General features: G+C 32.4%; 1 long non-coding RNA gene across 1 annotated transcript; it reads right to left on the bottom strand.

Annotated features, from left to right (window-relative positions):
- Nucleotides 1-3993: 3993 nt before the first annotated feature.
- On the bottom strand, nt 3994-5524 carry LOC107888935 (uncharacterized). Its single transcript, XR_001681579.2, has 2 exons — nt 4795-5524; nt 3994-4691 (listed from the first exon to the last, which is right to left on the bottom strand). It is a non-coding gene; the product is annotated as an uncharacterized lncRNA (long non-coding RNA).
- Between the last annotated feature and the right edge of the window lie 651 nt (nt 5525-6175).

Genomic DNA, 6175 nt, shown 5'->3' with positions numbered 1-6175 from the left:
TCATCACCTGCCAAATTAACTTACCAAACATATCATAAGCATGAATTCAATCCTTTAGCATTCATTACATATTCACATATGCCCAATTACAAGTCTCGTATCAACAATTTCCGAGTCTATAGCTCGGTCTTATTCAAGTAACCTTTAAAGTCATTTTCAACTCAACTCATATGGCATCATATTTCACATTTCCATTTCATTTCATTTCATAATTATTTAACCGGTTCATTTATGTTTAACCCTATTAACCAGACCTGGACTCAGGTTGCTCGGCAACGATGACACTATAACAATACATGTAATACCACCCTAGATTGCTCGACAACAATGGTTTTCTCAACTCAATTAATCTATCACCAAGGGTTGCCCAAAAATGATGAATCAATACATAATATCTACCACCCCAAATTTCCCAACAACGATGGTTTTACTCAATACTCTGACCATATGTCATGTCAACTATATCCAACACAGTTCGAACAACTAATAGGGTAATCAAATTTCGATTTCATTGTACAATTTAATTTATGCTTTATCATGCTAAATTCATCAACAATTTATCAATTCAACACATTATTTAACATGTTCCAACTAAGTCTTATACCAATTGCATCAAGCAAATAATGAAATTCTCTATTCTATTCAATTTAGTCCTTGCTTTGATATTCGATCTAAATCACATCATTTTAGATCAAGAAATCATCGATACTCACTTCCAACTCCATATAAAGTAAAATTATATAAATATGCAACAATTAAAAGGTCCCCAAATTATAGAATTACAAACCAGAAATTTTGAGCTACTCGTCGACGACTTTGGCTTTTTCTTTTCCTTCTTAATGAATCTAGGTCCACATTAGCTACTGATCAACATGAACATACAAAAATATCAATACTCAGCCAATTCACAATCAATTATCAAATTATGCAAAATTTTTAATTTATTCAATTTAGTCCTTAAAATCAAGACTAACCTAACTTTCAATTTAAAGCTCCAAATTGAATTTTGATTTCACTATTACTCATTAGGGATCTCCTATTTCTTATTTCTACAGTCAATTTTACAATTTTATTCAGTTTGGCCCCTAATATACTGAATTATCAATCTTTTTTTTTGCATCTAAGCTTAAAACCTATCAATTTAACACCTAAAACTTCAAGAAATCAACAATGAAAACTTTCTAAAAATTTAAAAGTTTTACAAAATTGAAACATAGGCTATCTAAATCAAGCTCTCATGACCTCAAAAATATAAAAATTACAAGAAATGAGACTAATTTGTAGATACCAATCAAGGTCGAAAGTTCTTAAGCTCCTTAGGTTTTCTTTCTTTATTTTCAGTGCAAAGCATGAAGAAAATATTTGTTTTACTCCACTATCTCTATATTATAACTATATAATTATATCAGTATATCTTAGTTTAATTATTTAAACTTTAATTTAATTAGGAAAATAACTCTTAATCAACTGCCCACTATTATGAATATAAAAATGGTCTAATTATTACTTTAGACCGTAGGTTAATTGTGATTTAAATCGTTAATTCATTTTCTAATTAAAAATCTATAGCGACTAAACTTTACAATTTAATCCCTGAGTCCTAATTAACCACTAATTCAACTAAATTACTTATCCAAAATTCAATTCACCTATATCCTAGCTCTATAAATATTTAATAAAAATATTTTCGAGCTCAGTTTATGAAAATGGAGTCCCAAATTTGCCTTTTCAATACCACTGGAAACTGGGTCGTTACACTAGTACACATTAATTATGAGCGGGACATACTTACGTTGCCAATTGCAATTCCTGTGTAGTGCATGCTCATTTCCCCCACCTTGATTGGCCTAATCATGGATGTTCTATTCCCAACACAAAGAAAAAACCTTATTCTCTGAGTTAGGCCTACGATAGTGAGGAGCACTTTGAGTTGCTCTCAAATCCTAGATTTTATGTGCATTTTGTTAGAGGAACCCTTATTGTTACTAATAAAGCTCCTACTATTATTGTTCATAGAGCTGTTATTGCTGGAGGCATTCTCATAGACTTCTTATCTATTTTTGCAACTCTAAAAATAGTTGGGAGCTAGAGTTTGGATTTTATGTAGGTTATTCCTCTGTAATGGGAAAGTGAAGACTTCTAAAAGGTGGTGGAGGTGGAAATGGTCTTTGGTTCAGGTATGCATCATAATATCTAAGTGGGTAATTGTAATGATAGAGATATTGCTAGAAGCAAGAATTATACGAAGCATAATAACAGCTTTCAAAATTGGATCTTTCTTATGGGTTTTGGTTTTCATGGATAGCCTAATACTGGAAAGTTTGCTTAAACAAGACTTTATTATAGTTCTCTTGTTGGTTTCCAATGATGTTTTTAGTTAACTATGTCATGTATCCTATAACATCCCAAATTTTTTTATATAATAAGTTGCACTATTTCGAGAATAGACATGATACATGCACGGAAGGGGTGAAAATTATTAAATTAAGTTCACCAAATTTTCCAATTTTCAAGTATGGAAAATCAATTGACTTGCGAAGCATTTTTGGATAGGAATCCAAAAATTTTCAGGTCAATATTTTTTTACTGATGTTAAAGCTATCTCTTAGTTTCGAGATGAACTTTGAATCACCTGATTTTGAGGTCGGGAGCTCAAGTTATGGTTGTTTTAGTAAAAAATGCGCAAGTAGAATTTCTGGACAGGATTTTTATGAGAAATTACGAATTTCAGGCTTTAATTCAAGTTTAAATCATATTGAATTCGATTTTAAGGCTTAATTTTGATTATATACGAGCACAATATTGTACTTATTAGGTTTTATATTTATTTATTTATTCTAAATTTTAGGATATTTTAAAGTATTTAAGTTGTTTTTTAGTTTTATGATTCTTAGTCAAAAAGGTAGTTTAGTTCAACTAGTTCTAATTCTCATTTAGATTAATTAGAGTTTCATTATACTTAGGAGTCTTATTTTGATGTAACAAAAAATAGAAGTGATAAAAGAAAAGGTTGGGTGATGTTAAGGAAAGTTGAAATAAGAAGAGTGTTATGATATATTAATTTGAGCTAAGGACTAAGTCGTAAATATGTAAAAAGTTTTGAGTTTCAAGTATGATTATTTGAAATTTGAAGGGTTAAAATGTAAACACGAAAAAGTTAAGGGAATAAAATTGAAAATAACTCAATTTCTTATTACTTGAAGTTTGATATATTGTTATTCTGCCAAAAAGTAAGTAGTGAGAATATATTTTCTAAAAATAAATTCTATTTCCTGGGAATTACAATTCTACTTGTATTTATTGAGAGAGAACTACTTTCCTACTAAAAGTAACAAATTGCTTTTGGTTCTGTGTTTGGTTCGTGATTATTCAAGCCCACACTCGAAGCAATTCGTGGAACGAAAATAGCGGACATGACCGCTTGGTTGAAAGTCGGGAATGCCTAGTACTGTCTTGCTTAAAGCATAAGTATTTTTTGAAAAAAATTTATTACTATAAATATCACAAAACGACTCAATTTTCACCCAATTGCTTTCTCTTCTTTTTCATTGATGGCATGCTTGGCTTCCGGTGTGCTTGGCTTCCAAAGTTTTGGCACTAGCTTCTCATACTATCCTGTGCTACGAGCAATTCAAGGATTTTACTTGAACAGGACTTGGAAAATAAGGGAAGGAAAAGGCATAAGATATAAGGGATGGACCTTCTTGGCATGTTTGGCAATCTCATCAAAAAAATCATTTGGCCCAAGTCAAATTCAACCATTTCAAAAAAAAAAAAATTCTCAAAAGAATTTCCACCCTCTTATTAGCTGAGTCACTCAGGCTATTTGGGAGCTAGTCCCTTATGGCTATAACATATAGTGCAGCATGTATAGTTGAAAGAGAAAAGACATGAATATTCCCTTTCTCAGGACATGATAGATGCAGATTGTTTGTAATGTTGGTTGTAGTCCAGTCAATACATTCATCGAGGTCCACCATATTGGAAAAAAAATAATTCACGACCTTCCTGATCTCTACAATACCAAAATTATACCATTCTCCACGCCCTAATACCTTATGAAACAACTTCCTGTTCTTATCAAAAATACTACCAAGCAAATTAGCATAAAAATTCGTAACCACATTGCGAACATAGTGCTTTACAAAGCTTACAGTGTCTCTAAGGCATAATTTTCAAGAATTACATATATACCATGATCGACAAAACTATTTTCCTCTACGTTCTGTTCTTTAAAATTATTTTTGATAAGAGTCATACCTCTTCAAACATGCAACACCCAGAAATACCTTGTGCCTCATCTCCAATATCCTTTCTTCCTGGTCCTACCAGCCTCAATAGCTTTAGCAAGAAATTTTGGAACCCTAGCTTCCTTTAACTTCTTGTTTCTCTAGCTTGTAGAAAGTGGTATATTAGGACACTTAGTATTAGCTTTCATCATGCTCTTCAAGGAAATGTCTTCTCCAAAGCTAGAATCTGTGATGGTTTTAGACTCATCAAACAAGTCATCTGAATTATCCTCAAGAATCTTTCCATATCTGCTCGCCTATTCAATAACAGGGGCCTTGCCCTTGTCCATGTTTTTCGAGGCTACAAGGTTGGAAATTTTCACTTACCACAACAGAGTATGTTCTCATGTTGTGAGCTTATACAGGGGATTGAGGAAGCAGGCACTTCCCCCGTGATATCAACTTCAGATTACCATCCAATTAAAATCTTAGAAGCATTCAACCAAAGCAAAAAATCAAAAGAAAGGAATTCAGCACTAGATTTGAAAAAAAAAACAGCACTTACACTTCTTGTCTCCTAGATCCGAGATGATAGATCTCTTAATCCCAAATGCACACTAAACGATTAAGATTAGGGGCTGATTTAATCAATGAAAATGAGGGAATAAAATCAGCCTATAGGTGCGATAATAAGAAGAAAAAAAACAGCAACAAAAAGGGTGTTTAAGGGGCGACAATGCAATAAATGACAACAAAAATGAGGGCTGTGATGTGTGGCACAAAAGGAAGATTAAACGGCAGCAAAAGGGTTAATATGGACAGAAAAAGGGACAATTTTGGCGCAGAAAAAATGGCAAAAAATGGGCTGGAAAGTGGCAGCAAGGGGACGGTTTAAGCGATTAAAAATGGCAGCAAACACTAAGGGAAAACAAGAGGAAAAGAGGGAAACACAAGGGCGGCATTGGAGAGTAAAAGAGAGATTAATTCTTGGCTCAATGAGGTGCAGCTATGGAGACTAAAATGGACAGCAAAGGTGCTGAAAATGGAAGCAACAAAACGAACAAAGAAGGAGAAAGCAATAGTGAAAACGACAGCCACAACAATTGATGAAGAGAGATGACACAACTATGGTGATCACAATAACATTGGACGGCACAAGAAGGAAGGAAAGAGTAGGGAGAAAAGAGAGGGACAACAAAAGACGAAAAATTATCAATACAAACTGAACAAAAATAAAATAAATAGCATATATACTAGGTTAAGAAGGCTTGGACGGCAACCACTAGCGTTTAGGGAGCTAGAATGCTGAAGAAAAAATGTGAAGGATGGGAATTAGGTCTCAAAGTCAATTACAATATTTCCTTATTAAGTCAATAGCTCATTCTTGTTATAAAAATCGCAAACATAAGCTTAAAAGTCAAAGAGTGACGCACCCTAGTTAAATATACTAGGTTTGTCACCCCTCATATGTATTATGAAGGGTTTTGCGCCTCTCTTATATTAAGTCTAATTATATGTGCTTTTTAGACTTTTAATGTAACAGTCCGTTTATCAAAAGTACCAAAATGATAGTTTTGGAACCTCATATTTCGATGATCAAGCCAGTAAATATTATTTAATAATAATTATCAGTTTATTATAATGTTATACTGGATTTTTACCTGATAAATTTGCTAATTGGACATACAGTTAAAGTACAAGTGGTTTGACATTAAAGTCAGTGATTTTTGGAAAATAAGGTATGGCGACCTCGTTTCTAAAAATTGAGCTCGTAAATATTTTTATTAAGTATTTACAAAATTTTTACATAGGTAAATTGAATTTTGATCCCAATAAATTTGTTGATTGAATGGTCAATTAATGAACAAGGACTAAATCGTAAAAACCGTAAAAGTTCATCGCTATTGATTATTATTAACTAAATGCTTAATTAATAAATTTTTCAG

Source organism: Gossypium hirsutum, chromosome A09, assembly GCF_007990345.1.
Source record: "Gossypium hirsutum isolate 1008001.06 chromosome A09, Gossypium_hirsutum_v2.1, whole genome shotgun sequence".
In the NCBI taxonomy this organism is placed as follows: domain Eukaryota; kingdom Viridiplantae; phylum Streptophyta; class Magnoliopsida; order Malvales; family Malvaceae; genus Gossypium; species Gossypium hirsutum.
This window is presented reverse-complemented; position numbering and strand designations above follow the sequence as displayed.